This window comes from Macaca nemestrina, chromosome 1 (assembly GCF_043159975.1).
Source record: "Macaca nemestrina isolate mMacNem1 chromosome 1, mMacNem.hap1, whole genome shotgun sequence".
NCBI lineage: Eukaryota > Metazoa > Chordata > Mammalia > Primates > Cercopithecidae > Macaca > Macaca nemestrina.
In genome coordinates, this window is record NC_092125.1 from 69,056,833 (window position 1) to 69,083,374 (window position 26,542).

Sequence of the window (26,542 nt, forward strand, 5' to 3'; positions counted from 1 at the left end):
ATGGAACAGTCACCAAGATAGAACACATTCTGGGCCACAAAAGACATCTTAACAAGTTTAAAAGAATATAAACGAGGTAATGTCTGCTCTCAGATCATACAATAGAATTAAACTAGAAAGCAACAGAAACATAGCTGGAAAACCTTGAAATACTTGGAGAATAAATATAACTCTAAATAACACATGAGTCAAAGAAGGAATATCCAGAGAATTTCAAAACTACTTCAAACTAAAATAAAAAAAAAAAACTTATCAAAATTTGTGGGATGCAGCAAATACAGTGCATAGAGGAAAATTTATAGCATTGAGTACCTATACTAGAAAAGAAGAAAGATCTAAAATCAATCACCTAAGCTTCCACCTTAGGAAAGTAGAAAAAGAGCAAATTAAATGCACAGTAAACGGAAAAGAAATTATAAAAGGTAGAGCAGAAATCAATAAAATTTAAAAATCAATAATCAATAAAACCAAAAGCTGGTTTCTTGAAAATATCAATAAAATACATAAGCTTCTAGCTAAGCTAATTCTAAAAAGGAGAGTATTGCAGGAAGTCAGGGACCCTGAACAGAGGGACTGGCTGAAGCCGTGGTAGAAGAACATAAATTGTGAAGATTTCATGGACATTTATTAGTTCCCCAAATTAATACTTTTATAATTTTTTATGCCTGTCTTTACTGCAGTCTCTGAACATAAATTGTGAAGATTTCATGGACACTTATCACTTCCCCAATCAATACCCTTGTGATTTCCTATGCCTGTCTTGTCTTTAATCTCTTAATCCCATCATCTTTGTAAGCTGAGGAGGATGTATGTCGCCTCAGGACCCTGTGATGATTGCGTTAACTGCACAAATTGTTTGTACAGCATGTGTGTTTGAACAATATGAAATCTGGGCACCTTGAAAAAAGAACAGGATAACAGCAATGTTCAGGGAATAAGGGAGATAACTTTAAACTGTGACTGCCTTGTGAGCTGGGCAGAACACAGCCACATTTCTCTTCTTTCAAAAGCAAATAGGAGAAATATTGCTGAATTCTTTTTCTCAGCAAGCAACATCCCTGAGAAAGAGAATGTGTCCCTGAGGGGAGGCCTCTAAAATGGCCACTTTGGGGATGGCTGTCTTTTACGGTTGTAGTCAAAGGGATGAAATAAGCCTCAGTCTCCCGTAGCACTCCCAGGCTTATTAGGACAAGGAAATTCCCACCTAATAAATTCTGGTCAGACCGATTATCTGCTCTCAAACCCTGTCTCCTGATAAGATGTTATCAATGACTACGTGTGCCTGAAACTTCATTAGCAATTTTAATTTCGACCCATCCTGTGGTCCTAGGATCTCACCGTGCCTCCATTTGCTTTGTGATATTTTATTACCTTGTGAAGCATGTGATTTCTGTGACCCACACCCTATTCATACACTCCCTCCCCTTTTGAAAATTGCTAATAAAACTTGCTGGTTTTAAGGCTCAAGAAGCATCACAGAACCTGCCGACATGTGATATCTCCCCTGGACACTCAGCTTTAAAATTTCTCTCTTTTGTACTCTTTCCCTTTATTTCTCAGACCAGCGGACACATAGAGAAACAGAAAAGAACGCACATTGAATATCAGGGATGGGGTTTCCCCGATAGGAGAGAGAGGACGTAAATTACTAATATCAGAAATGAAGGTGAGTACATCACTACAGACCTCATGAACATTAAAAGGATAATAAAGGAATACTTTGAACAACTCTATGCTCATAAATTTGATAACCTAGATGAAAATGACCAATTCCTTGAAAGACACAATATGCCAAGAAGAAATAAGCAATCTGAAGTGGTCTGTATCTATTCAAAAATTGGATCAATAATTAATAACTTCCTAAAACAGAAAGCACCAGACCCAGATAGGTTCACTGGTGAACTCTATCAGACATTTAAGAAATAAAAGACAACAATTATCTATGATCACTTTCAAAATATAGAAACAGAATACTTCTGAACTCATTCTAGGAGGCCAGGATTACACTAATGCCAAAACCAAACAAAGACATTACAGAAAAGTACACTCTTATATCTCTCATGAATAGAGATGCAAAAATCCTCAACATGATATTAGCAAATTAAATCCAACAATGAATAAAAATAATTATACAGCAAAAACAAGTGGAATTCCAGATATGCAAGGCCAGTTCAACATGCAAAAATTAATTAATGCAATCTATTGCATCAACAAGCTAAAAATGAAAAATCACATGATTATATCAATAGATGCAGAAAAAGCATATGACAAAATCCAATACCTATTTCTGATAAAAACTCTCAGTAAACTAGTAATACAGGGGAACTTCCTCAACTTGATAAAGAATGTCTACAAAAAACCTAAAGCTAACAACATAGTTAATGGTGAGAAACTCAAAAATTTCCCACTAACATTAGGAACAAGGTAAGTATGTCTCTTCTCACTACTGATTTTCAATATACTGAAACTCCTAGCTAATGCATTAAGATAAGGAAATACAAGATATAAAGGTTGGGAAGAAAGAAATAAATTTTTTTGCCGATTACATAAATCTATATGCAGAAAATCTGAAAGAACTGACAAAAAAATCTTTCGGAATTAATAGATTATTATAGCAGAGTTGTAAGATACAAGGTTAATACATAAAAATTACTTTTCAGTATGTCAGCAATGAACAGATGGAATCTGAAATCAGAAACACAGTATCATTTATATTAGCACCCCTAAAAATGAAATAGTTATAACTCTAACAAATGTGTATAAGATCTACGTAAAGAAAACTACAAAACTCTTATGAAAGAAATCAAAGAACAAAATAAATAGGTAGTCCATGTTCATGGTTAGGAAGGCTCAATATTGTCAAGACGTCAGTTCCTCACAAATTGATCTGTAGATTTAACACAATTCCAATAAAAATTCCAAGCAAGTTATTTTGTGGACATCAACAAGCTGATTCTAAAGTTTATATGGAGAGGCAAAGGACCCAGAATAGCCAATATAACACTGAAGGAGAAAAACAAAACTAGAGGATTGACACTATCCAACTTCAAGACTTACTATTAAAAGCTACAGTAATCAACAATACAGTGTTGGTAAAAGAATAAACAAATAAATCCATGCAACAGTATAGAAAGCCCAGAAATAGACATACAAATATAGTTAATTGATCTTTGATAAAGGAGTAAAAGCAACAAAGGAGAAAAGATAGTCTTTTCAACAAATGTTGCTCAGACAACTGGATATCCACATGCAAAAATATGAAACTAGACACAGACCATACACCTCTGACAAAAATTAACTCAAAATAAAGACTTACACATAAAATACAACCATAAAACTTTCAGAAGAAAACTTAGGAGAAAATCTAGATCGTCTTGGGTTTGGTGATGACTGTTCAGTTGCAGCACCAAAGGCACAAGAAAAGAAATAACGGATAAGGTGGACTTCATTAAAATTAAAATTTTCTCCTCTGTCAAAGACACTGTCAAGAGAATGAGAAGGCAAGTCACAAAATGGGGGAAAAAATTCCAAAAGACATATCAGATAAAAGATTGTTTCCCACAATAAATAAAGAACTCTAAAACTCAAAAATAAAAATAAAATCCGATTTTAAAATGGGCCAGACTTAATAGAGACCTTATGAAGGACAATAAACAGATGGTAAGTAAGCATATCAAAAGATACTCCATATCATATATCATCAGGGAAATGTAAATTAAAACAATAACAGGATTTTTTTTTTTTTTTTGGAAACAGAGTCTCGTTCTGTCGCCCAGGCTGGAGTGCAGTGGTGCAATCTCAGCTCACTGCAACCTCTGCCTCCCAGGTTCAAGTGATTCTCGTGCCTCAGCTTCCCGAGTGGCTGGGATTACAGGCATGCTCCACCATGCCTGGCTAATTTTTGTATATTTTGTTGAGATGGGCTTTCACTATATTGCCCAGGCTGGTCTTGAGCCCCTGAGCTCAAGTAATCCGCCCACCATGGCCTCCCAAAGTGTTGGGATTACAGGCGTCAGCCACCATGCCCAGCCAAAACAATAAGAAGACATCTTTACACACATATTAAAACGGCCCAAATCCAGAATGCTAACTACATCAAATGTGGTAAGATTCTGGAACTATGGGAACTCTCATTCATTGCTGGTGGGAATGCAAAATGGTATAGCCACTTTGGAAGACAGTCTGGTGATTTCTCACAAAATTAAACATACTCTTACTATACAATCCAGCAATCATACTCCTTGTTATGATTGGTAACATACTACTTACTCATATGAATTGAAAATTTATGCCCACACAAAAACCCGCACATAGATATTTACAGTAGCTTTATTCATAATTGCCAAAACTTGGAAGCAACCAGGATGCCCTTCAGTAGATGAATGGATAAACTGTGGTACATCCAGACAATGGAATATTATTCACTGTTAAAAAGAAACGAGTTATGAGGCCATGAAAAGACATAGAGAAAACTTAAATGTATATTGCTATGTCAAAGAAGCCAATATGAAAAGGCTACTTACTGTATGATTCTAACCATATGACATTCTAGAAAAGGCTAAACTATAGAGACAGAAAAAATATCAAATGTTTCCTGGAGTTAGAGGGATGAGGGATGAATAGGCTGAGCACAGATTTTTAGGACAGTAAACTATTCTGTATGATCCTATAATAGTGAATACATGACATTATACTTTTGACCAAACCCATAGAGGGTACAACACCAAGAGTGAACCCTAATGTAAACTATGGACTTTGAATGACAATGATGTGTCAATGTAGTTTCATCAACTGTACCAAATGTATCACTCAGGTGGGAGATATTGATAACGCTGTGCATGGCAGGGGGTTAAGAGATACACGAGAAATCTCTGTACTTTCCACTCAATTTTGCTGTGAACCTAAAACCACTCTAAAAAATAAAATTCTATTATAAAATTTTTTAAAAATTTAAAGAGGTGCCCAAAGGAAGTGGTTTTCATAGACACGTGTAGTCACGGGTACAGATACTAAGCAGGTAAGCAATATTCCTCAAACGGAGATTGAGCAAGGGTCATCCTCATCTGGGTGTGGGAGAAAAAAGTTAAATTCCCATCAAGGGAGGAGAGAATATCAGGATAGCTTCAGAGAAAGTCAGCTCTAGATAGAATCACCGTACCCACCGCCATTGTATAACATCTAAACTCATTCCCCAGATTTCAGGATCAAAAATAGCCCTCGGAAATCAACAGTGCTCAGATAGACGGAGGCTTGCAGATGCCAGAACAGGCTCACATGACAAACTCACCTCCACCCCCTTTACTTCAAAGTATGGAACTTTTAAGATTAGAAGAGGAACTTTCTGGTTCCTTTGCTATGAGTCAGAGATGCTTCTGGTGTACTTGGAGCAGGCAAGAGGAGGAAGAAAGCACAAACATAAGGAGGATGAGGAGTAGGAGGGAAAAATCATTTTCTTTTCAGGCTGAATATGCTCACTGGAAGATTGCTGAGGTGTTTCTCTTTGTTTGGAAAGAAAAACTCAATGCTTGCATCTAAACTACATCCTAATTAGAAGCCACATTAGGCAAAATCTCTAAACCTTTTCAGCCCTGAGAAGCAAAAGCGTCATCACATTATCACTCTGCAAAATTGAATCATTAATACACAGTAAAAACATAGAAACTGTGAAAAAGACTGTGAAGTATGCAGCCACAGGAATGCATTATGGAAGAATGAGTAATAAGCTCCAGTAGCTGTGGTGGTGGTTATAATGAATAAATCCTACCCTAACAAATGAAGTCACCTGATTCTCTTCCTAAATTACAAATCCAGTAGACCAGAGACAAGTGCTAGGTATGATGGTGGGGAAGCAAGCATTTAGAAAAACTTCCAATCCAGAGGTCTAGGCTTTTTCGGAGAAATGAACGTAAATGAATTCAGTTATACGTGGAAAGCTCAGAACCTTAGAGCAGCAAATGTGTGCTAATGAAGGCAAAGGATCCCAACAGAGCTTTGCTTCTGATAGAGAAAAGCTCTTCTTTCCTGGCTAACACATGTGAGGCTAACCTAGTCTCCCTGTCTTAGGCATGTTGGTCCTTGATCACCAGAGGCACCAGAATGGATTTGGGGGTGGAGGAGTTTCTCTATGAACACATCCTTGGCACTAGAAAAATAACACAAAGCATATATCCTAACAATTGTTGGCCTTCTTCATGGACAAGGCACAATTTGCTTCATGTCCTGTTATGGGATGGCATTGGGATTCTAGAACCAGAAACTATGTTTAAATATTGACACCACCATTTACTAGCTATGCAATCTTGAGCAGGTTGCTTAATCTCTTTGCATCCCAGCCAGCCTGGCTCAAAGTGCATATAAATTATATTTTATACTTCATAGTGTTATTGAGAGGATTAAGAAGAGCCATGCAAAAGGCTTTGTAATGTGTAAAGAAAGAGCTATACAAATTCACAGGTTTGTTATTCTGTCTTGGACAGCCCATTTTCATTAATGCCAAGCAAGCTTGGTGAAGGTTGAACTGTCCAGGAAAAGAAACAGAATAAATATAGACTCAGAAATACAAGATGTTCAATAGAAATTTATTACACTGATGAATAACTGAACAAGATTCATCAAATGATTAAACTTGGATGGTGAAACCAAGGGCCTAGATTACATCTGGTCTGAGGCAAATCTCTTCCTCCCAGCCCATGCTCTGGACAGTGATTCATCAGCCTCTCAGTTCTACAGACACTAACAGCTCTAAGCCATGTCCATGTCCTTGGATGCCTATGTCAGATCTAGTGAGAGGCATGCACAGGAAAAGAACTAGGGCGCAGAGAAAACATGGCAGAGAAATTGTTGCATCCATAGGCGCATGCATGCATAGAGCATGGTCATTATTGAAAGGGACAGAGTTGTCAAGAGTCCTCACTCTAATGGCAAGTACAAACCAAGCCCCACCACAGGCATCTTTGGCTTCAATAGCATCAAGTCCAACAATGTGGTATCTACATCAAAGCAACCTCCTTCTCAAAAGAGCTTTGTTACTTGAGAGGATCCTCTCTTTCCTACACAACTAGCACCTGCAGCCTGCCTGGAGGTTTACAAAGCATTCCCGTATCTGTTATCTCAGTTAGCCTGTGAGAATCCCATGAGGAAGGCAGATACGTTCGTTTTAGCTCTGTTTTATAGAGGAAGGTGCCAGAGTTCAGAGAGTTTAAATGTCTTTGCCCGAAGGCACATAATTTATAAGTCATGGAGCTAGGCCCTCAAACTCAAACCTGACTTCAGATCCTAGAATGATCTTTCCTCAACCTCAAGATTACTCCTCACGTACTTTTGGTGAGAGAAGAGCAGCAGCACCCAAGAAATCTGTCTGCCATCCTCCATGCCTGTTCACTCTCTGAACCATACTTGCTTCAGAGAGGGAGTCACTCCCCTACCAAAGCTGTGCTGGAAGAGCTGCTAGACATCTCTCCAGAAATTGCCCTGCTCTCTGCCAGGCATTCATGGTACTATGTACTGCAATTCCTGAACTGATGGCTTAATGGAATATTCAGAAGACTGTCTTCCATCTCTTCTGGAGGAGACACCAGGCAGAGAGAAAGAAGTCAGTCATTGGCCTACTGTGAGTCAGCTTTACCCTTCCAGGACCAACTCAGGGCCGAAGTTCACTCACAGAGCCTTAGGCAGTTACTCAAACTTCTGAAGGGTGATTTCTCAATTTAACTATCTGAAGCCACACTTTTCCTATTTGCCTTCAGTAGGCACTGCCAGTGCACACAGATCCGGACTGAGGCCAAGAACAGACTCTGACCATAACCCCCTTATAATGGATCTTAAGATGGCTGAATAGGAACGACTGTGGTCTGCAGCTCCCAGCAAGATCAATGCAGAAGGCGGGTGATTTCTGCATTTCCAACTGAGGTACCCGGCTCATCTCACTGGGACTGGTTAGACAGTGGGTGCAGCAGCCCATGGAGGGTGAGCAGAAGCAGGGTGGGGCATCACCTAACCCAGGAAGCACAAGGGGTCGGGGAACTCCCTTCTCTAGTCAAGGGAAGCCCTGAGGGACTGTGCTGTGAGGAACAGTGCACTCTGGCCCAAATACTATGCTTTTCCCACAGTCTTCACAACCTGCAGACCAAGAAATTCCCTTGGGTGACTACGCCACCAGGGCCCTGGGTTTCAAGCACAAAACTAGGTGGCCATTTGGGCAGACACTGAGCTAGCTGCAGAAGTTTTTTTTCATACCCCAGTGGTGCCTGGAACACCAATGAGACAGAACCATTCACTCCCCTGGGAAGGGGTCTGAAGCCAGGGAGCCAAGTGGTCTAGCTCAGTGGATCCCACACCAATAGAGCCCAGCAAGGTAAGATCCACTGGCTTCAAATTCTTGCTACCAGCACAGCAGTCTGACTGGGATACTTGAGCTTGGCAGGGGGAGGGGCGTCTGCCATTACTGAGGCTTGAGTAGGCAATTTTCTCTTCACAGTATTAAAAAGCTGTGGGGAAGTTCAAACTGGGTGGAGCTCACCAGAGCGCTGCAAAGCCAATATACCCAGACTGCCTCTCTAGATTCCTCTTCTCTGGGCAGAGCATCTCTGAAAGAGAGGCAGCAGCCCCAGTCAGGGTCTTATAGATAAAACTCCCATATCCTTGGGACAGAGCACCTAAGGGAAAGGGGTGGCTGTGGGCACAGGTTCAGCAGACTTAAACATTCCTGCCTGCTGGCTCAGAAGAGAGCAGCGGATCCCCCAGCACAGCACTTCAGCTCTGCTAAGGGACAGACTGCCTACTCAAGTGGGTCCCTGACCCCCGTGCCTCCTGACGGGGAGACACCTCCCAGCAGGGGTCCACAGACACCTCATACAGGAGAATTCCAGCTGGTGTCTGGTGGGTGACCCTCTGGGACAAAGCCTCCAGAGGAAGGAACAGGCAGCAATCTTTGCTGTTCTGCAGCCTCTGCTGGTGATACCCAGGCAAACAGGGTCTGGAGTGGACCTCCAGCAAACTCCAGAAGACCTGCAGCAGAGGGGCCTGGTTGATAAAGAAAAACTAACAAACCAAAAGGAATAGCAACAACACCAACAAAAAGGAGTTCCACACCAAAACCCTATTCAAAGTCACCAACATCAAAGACCAAACATAGAAAAACACACGAAGATGAGGAAAAACCAGCGCAAAAAGGCTCCAAATTCCAAAAACCAGAACGCTTGTTCTCCTCCAAAGGATCACAACTCCTCACCAGCAAGGGAACAAAACTGGATGGAGAATGAGTTTGACAAATTGACAGAAGTAGGCTTCAGAAGGTGGGTAATAACAAACTTATCTGAGCTAAAGGAGCATGTTCTAACCCAATGCAAGGAAACTAAGAACCTAGAAAAAAGGTTAGATGAATTGCTAACTAGAATAACCAGTTTAGCCAAGAGCATAAATGACTTGATGGAGCTGAAAAACACACCACGAGAACTTCCTGATATATACACAGTATCAATAACTGAATCGATCAAGTGGAAGAAAGGATATCAGAGATTGAAGATCAACTTAATGAAACAAAGCATGAAGCCAAAATTAGAGAAAAAAGAATGAAAATGAATGAACAAAGCCTCCAAGAAAAATGGGACTATGTGAAAAGACCAAATCTACATTTGATTGATGTATCTGAAATTGACAGAGAGAATGGAACCAAGTTGGAAAACACTCTTCAGGATATTACACAAGAGAACTTCCCCAACATAGCAAGACAGGCCAACATTCAAATTCAGGAAATACAGAGAACACCATAAAGATACTCCTCAAGAAGAGCAACCCCAAGACACATAATTGTCAGATTCACCAAGGTTGAAGTGAAAAAAAAAAATGCTAAGGGCAGTCAGAGAGAAAGGTTGGGTTACCCACAAAGGGAACCCCATTGGACTAACAGCAGATGTCTCAGCAGAAACCCTACAAGCCAGAAGAGAGTGGGGGCCAGTATTCAACATTCTTAAAGAAAATGATTTTCAACCCAGAATTTCATATCTAGCCAAACTAAGCTTCATAAGCAAAGGAGAAATAAAATCCTTTACAGACAAGCAAATGCTGAGAGATTTTTGTCAACACCAGGCCTGCCTTACAAGAGCTCCTGAAAGAAGTGCTAAATATAGAAAGAACAACCAGGACCAGCCACCACTGCAAAACATACTAAATTGTAAAGACCATAGACACTATGAAAAAACTGCATCAACTAATAGGCAAAATAACCAGCTAGCATTACAATGACAGGATCAAATTCATACATAACCATATTAACCTTAAATGTAAACAGGCTAAATGCCCCAATTAAAAGACACAGACTGGCAAATTGGATAAAGAGTCAAGACCCATCAGTGTGCTGTATTCAGGATACCCATCTCATGTGAAAAGATGCATATAGGCTAAAAATAAAGGGATGGAGGAGTATTTACCAAGCAAATGAAAAGAAAAAAAAGAAAAGCAGCAGTGGCAATCCTAGTCTCTGATAAAACAGACTTTAAACCAACAAAGATTAAAAAAGACAAAGTGGTAAAGGGATCAACACAACAAGAAGAGCTAACTATCTTAAATATATATATGCATTCAATAAAGGAGCATCCAGATTCATAAAGCAAGTTCTAAGAGACCTACAAAGAGACTGAGACTTCCACACAATAATAGTGGGAGACTTTAACACCCCACTGAGACAAAAGATTAACAAGGATATTCAGGATGTGAACTCAACTCTGGACCAAGCAGACCTAACAGACATCTACAGAACTCTCCACTCCAAATCAACAGAATATACATTCTTCTCAGCACCACATCACAGTTATTCTAAAATTGACCACATAACTGGAAGTAAAACACTCCTCAGCAAATGCAAAAGAACAGATATCATAACAAACAGTCTATTAGACCACAGTGCAATCAAATTAGAACTCAGGATTAAGACACTCACTCAGAACCACACAACTACATGGAAACTGAACAACCTGTTCCTGAATGACTACTGGGTAAATAACAAAATTAAGGCAGAAACAATAAGTTCTTTGAAATCAGTGAGAACAAAGAGACAACGTACCAGAATCTCTGAGACACAGCTAAAGCAGTGTTTATGGGGAAATTTATAGCACTAAATGCCCACAGGAGAAAGCAGGAAAGATCTAAAATCAATACCTTAACATTACAATTAAAAGAACTAGAGAAGCAAGACCAAACAAATTCAAAAGCCAGCAGAAGACAAGAAATCACTAAGATGCGAACAGAACTGAAGGAGATAGAGACACAAAAAAACCCTTCAAAAAATCATTAAGTCCAGGAGCTGGTTTTTTGAAAAGATTAACAAAATAGACCACTAGCCAGACTAATGAAGAAGAAAAGAGAGAAGAATCAAACAGACACAATAAAAAATGATAAAGGGGATATCACCACTGATCCCACAGAAATACAAACTACCATCAGAGAATACTATAAACACCTCTATGCAAATAAACTAGAAAATCTAGAAGAAGTGGATAAATTCCTGGACACATACACCCTCCCAAGACTAAACCAGGAAGAAGTCGAATCCCTGAATAGACCAATAACAAGTTCTGAAATTGAGCCTAACAACCAAACAGCCCAACAGGCTGAAACAGCCTAACAACCACAACAAAACCCAGGACCAGACGGATTCAAAGCCGAATTCTACCAGAAGTACAAAGAGGAGCTGGTACCATTACTTCTGACACTATTCCAAACAACAGAAAAAGAGGGACTCCTCCCTAACTCATTTTATGAGGCCAGCATCATCCTGATACCAAAACCTAGCAGAGACACAACAAAAAAAGAAAATTTCAGGCCAATATCCCTGAAGAACATCGATGGAAAAATCCTCAGTAAAATACTGGCAAACCGAATCCAGCAGCACATCAAAAAGCTTCTCCACCATGATCAAGTTGGCTTCATACCTGGGATGCAAGGCTGGTTCAACATATGCGAATCAATAAACATAGTCCATCTCATAATCAGAACCAATAACAAAAACCACATGATTATCTCAATAGATGATAGATGTAAAGAAGGCCTTCAATAAGATTCAACAGCCCTTCATGCTAAAAACTCTCAATAAACTGGGTAATGATGGAACGTATCTCAAAATAATAAGAGCTATTTAGGACTGACCCACAGCCAATGTCATATTGAATGGGCAGAAGCCAGAAGCATTCCCTTTGAAAACAAGCACAAGACAAGGATGCCCTCTCTCACCACTCCTATTCAACATCATATTGGAAGTTTTTGCCAGGGCAATCAGGCAAGAGAAAGAAATAAAGGTATCCAAAAAGGAAGGGAGGAAGTCAAATTATCTGTTTGCAGATGACATGATTGTATATTTAGAAAACCCCATCGTCTCAGTCCAAAATCTCCTTAAGCTGATAAGAAACTTCAACAAAGTCTCAGGATACAAAATCAAAGTGCAAAAATCACAAGCATTCTTATACACCAATAATAGACAGCCAAATCATGAGTGAAATCCCATTCACAATTGCTACAAAGAGAATAAAATACCTAGGAATCCAACCTACAAGGGATGTGAAGGACCTCTTCAAGGAGAACTACAAATCACTGCTCAAGAAAATAAGAGAGGACACAAATAAATGGAAAAATATTCCATGCTCATGGATAGGAAGAATCAGTATCGTGAAAATGGCGATACTGTCCAAAGTAATTGATAGATTCAATGCTATCCCCATCAAGCTACCATTGACTTTCTTCACAGAATTAGAAAAAACTACTTTAAATTTCATATGGAATCAAAAAAGAGCCCATATACCCAAGACAATCCTTAGCAAAAAGAACAAAGCCGGAGGCATCATGCTACCTGACTTCAAACTATACTACAAGGCTACAGTAACCAAAACATCTTGGTAGTGGTACCAAAACAGATATATAGACCAACGGAACAGAACAGATGCCTCAGAAATAACACCACACATCTACAACCATCTGATCTTTGACACATCTGACAAAAACAAGAAATGGGGAAAGGATACCCTATTTAATAAATGGTTCTGGGAAAACTGGCTAGCCATATGCAGAAAACTGAAACTGGACCCCTTCCTTACACTTTATACAAAAATTAATTCTAGAGGGATTAAAGACTTAAATGTAAGACCTAAAACTATAAAAAAAAAAAAAAACCCCTAGAAGAAAACCTAGGCAATATCATTCAGGACATAGGCATGGGCAAACACTTCATGACTAAAACAACAAAAGCAATGGCAACATAAGCCAAAATTGACAAATGAGATCTAATTAAATGAAAGAGCTTCTGCACAGCAAAAGAAACTATCATCAGAGTGAACAGGCACCCTATAGAATGGGAGATCTGCATTCTCTCAGTTTGACAAAGGGCTAATATCCAGGATCTACAAGGAACTTAAAAAAATTTACAAGAAAAACACAACTCCATCAAAAACTGGGTAAAGCATATGAGCAGACATTTATAAAAAGAAGACATTTGTGCAGCCAACAAACATATGAAAGAAAAGTTAATAATTAGTGGTCATTAGAGAAACACAAATCAAAACCAAAATGAGATACCATCTTACACCAGTTAGAATGGCGATTATTAAAAAGTCAGGAAACAACAGGTGCTGGAGAGGATGTGGAAAATAGGAATGCTTTTACACTGTTGGTGTAATTAGTTCAACCATTGTGGTTGTGGTTGAACAATTAGTTCAACCATTGTGAAAGACAGTGTGGCAATTCCTCAAGGATCTAGAACTAGAAATACCATTTGACCCAGCAATCCCATTACTAGGTATATACCCAGATTATAATCATGCTGCTATAAAGTCACATGCACATGTATGTTTATTGCGACACTATTCACAATAGCAAAGACTTGGAACCAACCCAAATGTCATCAATGATAGACTGGATTAAGAAATTGTGGCACATATACACCATGGAATACTATGCAGCCATAAAAAAGGATGAGTTCATGTCCTTTGTAGGGACATGGATGAAGCTGGAAACCATCATTCTGAGGGCAAACTATCACAAGGACAGAAAACCAAACACCACATGTTCTAACTCACAGGTGGGAATTGAACAATGAGAACACTTGGACACAGGATGGAGAACACCACACGCTGGGACCTGTCAGGGGGTGGGGGCAGGGGAGAGGGATAGCATTAGGAGAAATACCGAATGTAAATGACGAGTTAATGGGTGTAGCAAAACAACATGGCACATGTATACATATGTAACAAAACTGCACGCTGTGCAGACATACCCTAGAACAGAAGAAAGGAAGAAGGAAGAAGGAAGAAGGAAGAAGGAAGAAGGAAGAAGGAAGAAGGAGGAGGAGGAGGAGAGGAGGAAGAAGAAGAAGAAGAAGAAGAAGAAGAAGAAGAAGAAGAAGAAGAAGAAGAAGAAGAAGAAGGAGAAGGAGAAGGAGAAGGAGAAGGAGAAGGAGAAGGAGAAGGAGAAGGAGAAGGAGAAGGAGAAGGAGAAGGAGAAGGAGAAGGAGAAGGAGAAGGAGAAGGAGAAGGAGAAGGAGAAGTCGTCGTCGTCGTCAGGACACAACAGATGCTGGAGAGGATGTGGAGAATAGGATTATATACTGTTGGTGGGAGTGTAAATTAGTTCAACTATTGTGGAAGACAGTGTGGCGATTCTTCAAGGATCCAGAACCAAAAATACCATTTGACCCAGCAATCCCATTACTGGGTATATACCCAAAGGATTCTAAATCATTCTACTATAAAGACTCGTGCACACGTATGTTTATTGCAGCACTATCCACAATAGCAAAGAGTTGGAACCAACCCAAATGCTTATCAGTGACAGATTGGATAAAGAAAATGTGGCACATATTCACCGTGGATACTATGCAGCCATAAAAAAGGATCAGTTAATGTCCTTTGCAGGGACATGGATGAAGCTGGAAACCATCATTCTCAGCAAACTAACACAGGCACAGAAAACCAACCACCACATGTTCTCACTCATAAGTGGGAGTTGAACAATGAGAACACATGGACACAGGGAGATGAACATCACACACCGGGGCCTATCAGGGGGTCGGGGGGCTAAGGGAGGGATAGCATTAGAAGAAATATCTAATGTAGATCACGGGTTGATGGGTGCAGCAAACCACCATGGTGTGTATATACCTATGTAACAAACCTGCACGTTCTGCACCTGTATCCCAGAACTTAAACTGTGTGTGTGTGTGTGTATGTATATGTGTATATATATACCCCTTATATCCTGTCCCACAGTTACACCATTCCCTGGAAGCCTGAAACTCATTTCTAAAACAGCCTCATTGCTTTTGCCTATCAGTACCTTCTTCTAGGTTTAGTCTTTCCCACTTTTCTGCCTGAAGAAATGCCAGTTTCTCCTTTTAGAGCTATTAAAATGGCACCTCATTCCTTCTTTCAATCACTCATTTATGCAAGCAACAGCAAAGCCTTCCTTGTCTCTCAGAGGCAAACAGTCAAACACCCTCACTGACAGCTCCCCCACACATGCCTCCATCCCAGCATGGGTCACACCGTATTTTTTTAAAAAAACACATTTATCTATGTAAAAATGTATGAGTTCATTTAAGCAGTAATACTGAGTTAAAAATTAATACAGGTTGAACTTCGGTAAAAATGGACCCAAAAGTATGGACCCAAAAATGGCAAAAATGAACCCCAAAAAACTAAAGTTTGGACAATAATACAGTGGAGTCTACTATCCCCAATCACCTTTGACAAGTCTTAATTGGTCTTGCCTCAAGAAGTGTTCCCAAAGACCTTTCTGTCTTATTGCCACTGCCATGCCTTAATTCAGAACACTGATCCACTCAATAAGCATTTGTTGATCACTGACTATGTACCAGTAATCAGTATATATAGTCCCTGCCCTCAAGCTCATAAATTCCTAGAAGAGTTATACAAGTGGACATTTATATTATCATGATAAACGCAATGTAGGAGATAATCACAGACAGCCTAGGGAAGGATACTGATTCCATTCTAAGGGGTTGGAGGAAAAGTGGTGGTCATGGAACTGAGTCATTAAGGACTGGCAGGAGTTAAAAGAAGAGAAGAAAGTTCAGGCAGAAAGGCTAGTGCTCTTCATCCTTTTATAGAGATTCATATTTTCATTCAGTATCATTTTTGGTTTGTCTGAAAGACATCTGTTTACATTTTTTATAGTGCTGGTGTATTGATGATAAACTTTTTTCAGGTTTTACATGTCTAAAATATCTTCATTTAAATCTTGTTTTGAAAGATATTTTTGCTGGATATAGAATTCTAGGTTGATAGTTTTCTTTCAGTACTTTAAAGATGGTGCTCTATTGTTTTCTACTTGCATTCTTTCTAGCATTCTTTCTAACAAGAAATCTGTCTTTGTTCCTTGTTATGCTGCATATATTTTTCCTATGGTTACCTTTAAGATTTTCTTTTCATCACTGATTTTGAAATTTTTATGATGTACCTTGGCATAGGTTTTTTGTGTGTTTTCATGTTTCTTGTGCTTGGGGTTTTCTGGGTTCTTGGATTTGTGAATTCATGTTTTTCATCAAGTTTGAAGATTTTTCAGCCATTATTTCTTCAAATACTGCTTCCACCCTCTTTCTCTCTCATCCTTTGCTTTTATTTTTATTTTTTAAATTATAAAAGCAGCTTTGCAAGCCAGAGTAGGCTCAGAAAGATTTCCCTCTCTTCTCCTTTGCAGACTCCAATTATATGTAATTTGCCCTGTAAAGTTGTGTCATAGCTCATTGATGCCTCTTTCATTTCTCTTAAATTCTTTTCTCTCTAGGTATTTTATTTGGATAGTACATATTGCTATGTCTTCAAGTTTATTAATCTTCCCTTCTGCAATGTCTAGTGTCAATTCTGCCATTAATCCTACCTAATGCATTTTTTATCTTGGACAATGCTTTTTCACCTCTAGAATCTTGATTTGAACAAAAAATTTACCATGTCTCTACTTAAATACTGTAACATATGGAATATAGTTATAATAACTAATGTCTTTGCCTGCTAATTCTAAAAACCTGTAACAGTTGAGTCAATTTCGGCTGACTGATTTTTCTCCTCATCATGCATTGTATTTTCTTCTTTCTTTGCTTAATAGGTCATTTCTCTTGAATGTCCAACATTGTGAATAGGACTTCTGGGTTACTGGGTATTCATATTTTTGAGCTTTATTCTGGAACACAGTTAAATTATTTGGAAACAACTTGATCCTTTGGGTCTTACCTTTAAGATCTGTTAAGTGGACCCAGAGCATTCTTTAGTCAAGAGATAATTATTTCCCACTGCCAAGGAAAGACCCTTCTGACTACTCAATCCAATATCCCATGAATACAGCTGGCCTGGTGGGAAATGAACTTCTTCCCAACCTTGTGCAAGCACTAGTCACTGTTTGTTGTTGTTGTTTGTTTGTTGAGACGGAGTCTTGCTTAGTTGCCCAGGCTAGAGCGCAGTGGCGAGATCTCGGTTCACTGCAAGCTCCGCCTCCCGGGTTCATGCCATCCTCCTGCCTCAGCCTCCGCCGTAGTAGCCGGGACTACAGGCGCCCGCCACCATGCCAGGCTATTTTTAGTAGAGACGGGGTTTCACCATGTTAGCCAGGATGGTCTCGATCTCCTGACCTTGTGATCCACCGCCTCGGCCTCCAAAAGTGCTGGGATTACAGGCGTGAGCCACCGCACCTGGCCAGTCACTGTTTTTTAATAATCCTTTTGAGTCATTCTTCTCCTAGCTTTGGGCAGTTTCTTCATTCACAAGTGTTGATTAGTTATCTATTGAAGGCTTGAGGAAGATTCTCTGCAGTATCTTCCTAGTTTTCTCTTTGTGCAGCCCTCTCCTATTTGATACTTGCTATGGTCTGAATATGTCCCTCAAAAGTGCACGTGTTGAAAACGTAATCCCTCAGCCCTCACAAATGGATTGATGTCAGTATCTTGAAAATGAGTTGGTTATTATTGGAGGAGCTTTATTGTGAAAACGAGCTCTCTCTGGCTCTCTTGCCCACTCACCGTGTAGTGCCCTCTGCCATATTATGATGCATCATGAAGGCCCTGACAAGATGCCAGCACCATGCTCTTGGACTTCCCAGCTTTCTGGAGGAATCATGAGCTAAGTAAACTCTTTTCTTTTTAAATTATCCAGTCTGTGTGGTATTCTGTTTTAGTAGCAGAAAACAGACCAAGACAATACTCTCTTCTGTCATATCTAGCTGCCTTGATCAGATCCACACTCTCAGGTCCATCTCCTCAGATTCTGACTGAGTTCCCCAACCAGGATGCAGAAATTCTCTCAAGGCAGTAAACTGGGGTAATCATAGGGCTAACTTATTTCCTGCATCTTAGGGATCACTGTCCTTTGTTGCTTGATGTCTAGTATCTTGAAAGTATTGTTTTATATATTTTGTTAAGCTTTCTGTTCACTTTTGTTTCCTTTTCTTTCAGATAAGAGGGTAAATCTGGTCTTCGTTATATAACCTTGGACAAATTAATCACAGTGTATTTTAACACTGGATTTATGCCTCTCTCTTTCTACTAGACTCTGAGCTCCTTAACAGTAGGGTCTGTGCTTTATTCATTTTTATATCTTCACACATGCATGGCACACAATGTAGATGGAATAATAATTAACAAAGGTTAATTCTATATCATAGATGTAGGCTACCTTTTTCATTGCCTCAATTACAATGGGGATGGCAAGAGTGGTCCATTGGATATTTACAGCATCTCAGGATGCTGTAAAGAGAAAGAGACCACATAGGCCCTCTCCTCTGGTTTATCCCTTTATAAAACATGGAATCCTCTAATATATTCCTAACAAAGCAGCAAAAGCTAAAATGGTGTTTAGGTGGAGGAGGGGGAATGAGAGATGAAGTACTATGTCTCCCCTTTGCAATAGAAGGCCTCTCTGACCCATAATTATCTTCCCACACACACCCGTTACCAACAGGGGCCTACAGAGACATCAGCAAACATAGCAAAGGGATAAAAGCTGAGAACAGAAGACAGAATATAGTTTCAGAGAAGAGATATTTCTCAAACTTAAAAAAAAAAAAATACTCTTGGACATGGCTACCAAAAAGATGGACCTAGATTGGCAGGACTGTCTCTCTGCTTTTGCTTTTCCAACAAAGCCATATCACATGCAGGCACAGGCATTTACATAGACACATCCTAAACCATACTGCAGCTGAGATTAACATAGACAGATCATCAGATAAGCAATCCTACAGTAATACTGCAGACAACCACAAGAGATTCTGAGTAATTTAGGATGTCAACAATTGTTACTGGTATTGCTTATCAGAGTAGGGTATGTGAGAAGAAACTTAATAAGAGTTAAACATGTAGGAGGTTTTATACCAACAATCTCAGTTTTTATGCAAACAATTTCAATCCTCCCCATTATTGGATATTAGCTGATATAGGACCATGTTCCCCCGTTTTATGTAAGAGAACTAAAATCCACAATGATTAAATGTCAAGTACAAATTGGTTTTCCTAGTCCTTCATTCTAAGACCTTGACCTGAACCACTCTAAACCACAGGTAAGTGATGAAGCTGGTGTCATCAATGTATGTGATATTAAAAAAAAAAAAAATGTTACTGACAAATCCCTACCATCAAAAATATAAACCCTAGAAAAAAACTGAGTAGTGACCAGGCTGTAGACAGTAGCCCTAAAACCATCTAAGCAGTTCAGGGCAACGTTGTGATAGACATAAGGTCAAAGAATACCTTTAAAAAGGAGACTGAAGGATTTTCTTCCTTTGTGTTTTCTGTATCTACATTAGATAGACTGGCTGAGGAGAATAATATGACCAGTAAACAGACAGAGTAAGTACAGAGTCCTGGACCCTAGACCCTCAGCTAAATCCCTGAAGAAGTGAGTATATTTTACATGTAAACCAATAACATCAGACTAAAAGTGGAGGCTCTTTCCAGAACATTCTGGGTTTCTGGTGTCTAGCAACTCAGGGGAAAGTTTAGCTTTTCTTTAGAATTCATGTCAATCTGATACACAAAGAAAAAAGAAAAGGTTGAAGAAAGAAAAGAGAGGGAGGAGGAAAGAACAAGAAACAAGTGAAGAAAATAAAAATAAGAAAAAAAACCAGACTTATCCTTCCTATTTATTACCCCATGGAGGAGGTTGTGTATGACTGTACAGTTACCAAACGCCATCTTTTTCTGTCTTCCAGCAAACAGCTTTAGAATAGGAACCTCCTGATAGCACATCCCTACAGCATTTCTAAACAAGTATATTTTGGTCTTGGCAGACAAATCCTTGCCTGTGACTGGCTTCATACCTCTAAATGGGATGATCTTCTCCTGGAAGGAGCATTCCATGGCCCAGGGTGCTTTACTTCACTCACAGTGGGATCAGTAGTGAGCTCTCACTAAGCCTATACTATGTGCACTAACTCCTTAATAACTCGAAGGGCAACGTGACCACAGTGATCTGGATGTAGTGGATGGTAAGAAGCTGGTCTTCAAGTTAGTGAAGGACCATTATGAAAAAAAGGTTGGCCACTTGTGCTTCCTTCACCAGAAAAGAGAAGTAGAAATCCTCTTACCTAAGAGCAAAAGAGGGAGCCGAACGGACTGAACATAAAACTAAGTAGGCAAGGGAGATAATGGATAAAAATCTTTAAAACCAAGAAAAATAAGTACTTCCTCTGACTGGATTGGTTACAAACCCATCAGGAGCTTACATAGGATCTACTTTAGAGACTGCCTTCACCTCAAACACCTGCACGGGTAAGGAAAGAAATTAACTGTGTTCTCCTAGACACAGTGATGAGGACACCCCTGCCCTCTGTTCCAGCAGCTCCTACAGGCTTCCAAGGATATGAAATCAGACAAGAGCCCTACTGTGATTTTTAAATAAGACAGGATAATTTACTGAGATCTTAATTTGGATTTGTATAACCATTTGTAAAACCATAGCTCTTGCTATGGTTTTCTCTCCCCTGCTCCAAGAAGGTACCAGGCCTTGCATGCTCACCTGCCTTTGGGGAATGTAGGGAGAGGGGCAGTAGCACTAGAAGAGCAAAAAGCACAACCAACCTTCAGACAGCTTCTTTTGCATTGTCTCCTGCCATCTGGGCCACCTTTAAAGGGTATGGTACAGAGGAAGCTGAGAGGCAGAAGCAGGAAGAGAGCAGGCTGATGCTCCAAGACGAGAAGGAGACACAAGTCTATGGGCTCTAAGAAGAGTGGGCTAGGAAGCCTGTTGAGATAGCAAGACCCCTGGAGGGGTAAGTGGCAGTGGTTGTGTAGTGGCTGGCCGGGACCACCTTTCAGCTGCCTCCTCCAGGAACATCTGGCTTAGTCCAATGCCTTTCTAAACAACTCTAAGGTACTACATTTTTTTCTCTTTCCCTTGTGGATTGCATTATATTGAAAAATACTGAAAATATGTCTACCATTGACAAAGACTTGGAAATCTTCTTTGTTAAACAGTAGTGTTTGTGGCAGGTATCTCTGTTGTTTGCAGAGCTGACCTGCCTGCTGATTATCACTTGTTTATAATAATACTTTTTAAGTATGACTATATTGCCTCATACAAATGGGATACATCATCCCACCAAACTGGGCATCTGTCAAGGGCAGAAAATATGCCCTTTAATTATTCTACTCAAAACAATAAATATTTATCAACCTCAGCCCCACGGAAGGTACAGAAACATTAAGAGGCATGGTTTTGCCCTCTGGTGGCTTACAGTCTTGAGAAACAAGGCACAGAAGGTAAGAAACATACGACCTGCAAGTGAGTGGTAAATGTGTATAATATTGGCTTTAGACACCTCAGGGATTCACAAGTATGGGGCTTGCTGACAGCCCAGAGAGTGAACTGGCTGGGACTGCCTAGGAAAGGAGCAGAACTCGCTGCTGAGCACCCACTGTGAGCCAAGCCTGTGTCAGGCATGTGGCATCATAATCTCACTTAGAACCGCAAGACCCCTTGGAAGGGGCACGGGCAGTCCTGTCAACCACCTTTTACAGATACACCTCACAGTAAATGAATCCAGAATTTGTAACCAGGTCTAAGTGACTCCAAAATGCTCTTTTTCTCCTGTATCAAACTGCCACACCCAAGAGAAGCCTGGCTTGACATTCAGGTGTGGGGTAATGAGGGCCTGGACTCAGGTGAAGACAGAACAAATAGAGAAGCTAAGCTGAAGAGAGCTGTCTGCCTGATTGGGTGCTGGAGAAGAAGCACAGAGTGAATTAAGGAAGCTCAGACTCAGATTCTAACAGTGCCTTCCAGGGCTGGGCTCACAATGGTTTTTAATCAGTCTCATTAGTTACTTGCTCAGGTTAACCCTAAATATCTGACTATGATGCTATTTTATAGAACCCAGTATCTAGAAAGCAGTTCCCAAAGTGTGACCAGGAACTCTAGAGATTCCCTGAGACCCTTTCAGGGGTCCTTACATTCAAAATTATTTCCCTAATAAAACTAAGACATTACTGTCCTTTTTGACTCTCATTCTCTCACAAAAGTACAGTGAATAGAGTTTCCAGAAACCACATGGTATGTAATATTGCAATGGGCTGAATACAGAGGTAGATATGAGATTCCAGCTTCATTCATTAAGGTAGGGTCAAAAAGATTTGCAAAGCTAAAAGAACAACACTCTTGACACGAAATTATTTCTAAAAATATGTTGATAGTCAACATGCAATAACTTTGTTACTCTTATTCTTAAATGAATAGATTTTTAAATCTCAGTTTTAATTTCTAAAACAATATGTATTGAGAGAGAGATATATATATATATATTATCATTATCTCATACAAACAAAAACTCTTTGGGATTTGGGGATTTCTGACAATGTTTTAAGATTATAAAGGAGTCTTGAGACCAAAAATATGAGAACCACTGATCTAAAAGAACAATGGTAAAGACAAGCTCTCAAAATGTATTTGTGTTTAACTTCCACTAATTGGTGGGCCAGGCATTCTACTAGGTGGTTTACATTGGTGACTTCATGTGATCCTCATAACACTTTCAGGTAAGAAACTTACCCTATTTTGCAGATGAGGAGAATGAGGCGCAGAGAGTTTGAACATCTTGCCCAGGGTCTCACAGCCATTAGCTAAGCAGAACAGAATTCAAGTCTATGTCTGTCAAATGCTAAGGCCCAGGCTGTTAACCATTATCTAGTTCTTGAAATGTACTTTAATTAGTTCTTTAATTTGTACCACTATTAAAGTACTAAACAGTTCTTTAATATGTACCACAAAGGTACGTATTAAAGTCAGATTTTTAAAAAACTAAATCCATGATAATAGATAATAGAAAAGACCCATCGTGAGGGAAGAAACTTTAGGAAAAAGGGGTAGTAAATGGTATAATTCTTTAGTCCTAAATGCTTGTTGCCTCCTAGGCACTATACTGTGCCCTAAGAACACAGTGGTAAACAAGGTAAACTCAGTTCTTCCACTTAAGGAGCTTAACAAGAGAGAGTGAGTGAAAGGGCAGAGACAGATTTAAACAAATAATTACACAAATGCAAAGCAGATAAACAATGCAGCGATGCCTGGAAGGAAAGTAGGCTTGCTCAGAGTCATCTCCATTCACAAACCAAGGGAGCTGGGAAGGGCAACAGAGTATCTGGCACAAATCATCCCCGATGCTCCTATCAGAACTTGAGCTGGGGCTGTTCAGAAAGTTCATCTGAGCAGAAGGGCATTTACAAGTTCTTTTGTTGGTTTCTTTATTTTTCAGCTATATAAATCTTTGAACTTTTGAATCTAGATAAGCCAAGATTACTGTTTCATTTGAAAGGACAAATATGTTTTGTGAGGCATGGTGGGCTAGGGAAGGCTGTGGGAGGTGTGAAGCACTTGGGTATGTTTAGCTTGTTTAGAGACTTTCTGGAACAGAACTCTGGGCAGAGGCAGGGATATTAACTAGACCAGTGGGTAGTGCTGATGCAGATTCAGTGCAATTAGCCACCTTACTAATTTATGGTGCATAAACAGTGGACCAAGGTCACGACGGAACTAGAAGAACCTCTGCACAGCTCACACAGTCCATCTCTCCTCAGAGTGGCAGAAGAGCCACATTAATCTTTGTATGCAATGGTTACGGGAGTAATAGGGTTCTCCTCACTGACAGGCTTTTTTCTTTAAATCCAGATAGTACCTTGTTCTCCATTCTTTCCATCCCCCTTCTCCTCAATCTAGCCAGATAGAAAGAAGCCCAACTTTAGTACCCTATTATAGTCATACACAGCTCACATTACCCTAGCAAAAATAAAACACAGACAGCCCTCCCTCTAAGACTTTTGGTAGAAAAGCTGCATCTAATAGTACATATTCAATTAACATCTGGATCTAACAGATGCTACATGTCAACAGCTTCCAGATCTATATCTCTGACCAATCCTCTCTCTTTAGCCCCAGCTCATAAGCCAACTCTCTACTTACATCTCTTGGATAGCTCAAACTCAACATATTTAAACTCAAATTCATGATCTACCCCTAAATGGCACCCCTACCCCCACGTCCACAGCTAGTCCACCTCCATGAACCCAGGTCTATATAAGATACTAGTCTTGCAAATGCTCTGCCCTCAACCCTACCACAGCCAATTCATCACCTGGTCCTGTTGGTTCCACCTCCAAAATCCATCCTGGATTTTCCTCTTTCCATCTGCACTGCCACCAGCAACATCAGAGCTCACCTCAGCTCTCACCTGGGCAACTACAACATCCTCCTCACAGGACTCTGCCTCCAAGTGACTCTCCACATGGCAGTGGGTGCTCAGGTCGGATGGGGATGTGTGGGATGGTGTGGGCAGAGAGGAACACATGAAGTGCAGAGTCAAAATCAGGAGGCTCTGCACTGTTCCCATGAGAAGTGATGCAGACCAAGATTGGGGGTGTAATAACGGGAACCTAAAGAAGTGAAGGACACCAAGGGTCTTGTGGATGCTGACTTCTCAAGCAGAAAATGACACAGAAAAAAAGGGAAAAGGTCCAGGGGCTGGAGATGGGGCATGGTAGCTGGGAAGTCAGTGCCACTACTAAGAAAGTTAAGAAAGTTAGGAGGAAGAGCTGCTTTAGCAGTTCAAGACAAGCCTGTCGATCTTGAGAAAGAGAAGAATAGTTTCACACGGTGTCTTACATTCCATTTATCTGTTTTATGTAACAGAATCTAGTAGTCACTTGGATACTGAGCTTCTTGGGGCAGGGACAGTATCACCTATAGCTTGGAATCCTTGACCTCTGAAAACCACACCTCACTTTCAAAATACCTTTTCCTGGCTCTTCTGCACAGCTTCATTCATCGTATCACTCCAGCCCAGCTTTCCTGGACCCACTCATCCTGCATACTGGCATTCCTTTCTTCCTAACCATACTTGCTAGTCGTTTTGTTTAAATGTGTGTTCTAAGCTCACTAAATGATCAGCAATCCCACACAGATCTGACCCCTGACTCCCCTTCTGGCTACTTAAGTGGGGTATCTCCAATGGCCAGATGGACAGATAAATGCTCATCCCCATATCCAAATTATATAGCGGCTTCTTTAAGATGCACATGACCCACAGGTCAATCCCTGCTTTACCAGTAATGATAATAATGAGCCTCTGAGGAGCATGTTACCATTAACATAGTATTTTCAGAGGTCTGCTCATAAAACTATAGAAGATGTGTCTTCCTGAAAGTCATTTCTCATTCTCCAAACTCCTATAGCCCTTTATCCAGATACTTTTTTTTTGCAGCATTTATCATACCCACTTTGATTTAGAGTAATTTGCTAGACCATCAGATTGTAAACTCCTTGAGGGCAGGCTCTGAGAACAATTCATCTCTGGAGCCCCACAGCCTGGCACAGTGCCAAGAACTCAGGACACCAAATAAATATATGATCAATGAATAAATAAAGCACAGTCAACATAGACAGCTCCCTGTGTAAATTTTAAAACCTGAGTAATGCTTAGAGGCTCAGAAGAAAAGCTGCCAGATAAAGACAAAAGGTACTATAATACTAATAGAAATAGTTAAAAGGAGTATGCCATAGGGTTACTACTTGATAGGTTTTATATTGCCCTTTGCTAAGGGTACCAGTAAGGCTGGCAAAGTCCTCAAAGGGCCTGGGTGCTCTCCCTCTACTCCTAACTCACGGAGAGAAGTACCACTAATTTGACTTACTATGTAGACCCAACTCCAAAAAAAAAAAAAAAAAGCACCACAAGGACTTAGAAAAAAGAAACAAAGAGAAAAATGAAAAAGCAGAATGTTTGTGGTTGGAGGAACCAGGGAACCAAACCAGGCCTTCAGGAGCTGCTGTATCCACCATCTGTTAGAGTTCACAGTTAGGCCAGAGACTTCTGCTCCCAACTGGCTCACAGCAGCTGGGCCTCAGCAGCCTGCAGAATAGGGGCTGACGCCAGAATGAATAAATTGAATTAATCCCTCCCTCTGTGGGTTCCTCAGCCTTGAAATGCTGGAAAGGCGTTTATCTCACCATGGTTGTTGAGTTTAGCAGGGGCAGGTAGACAGACATGCCCCACTCCATTGACTCTTCTC

General features: G+C 40.2%; 1 protein-coding gene across 2 annotated transcripts in view; it reads right to left on the bottom strand.

Annotated features, from left to right (window-relative positions):
* LOC105484917 (potassium voltage-gated channel subfamily H member 1) overlaps positions 1–26,542 on the bottom strand; it is a 455,126-nt gene that overhangs the window by 209,226 nt on the left and 219,358 nt on the right. The window lies entirely within an intron of this gene.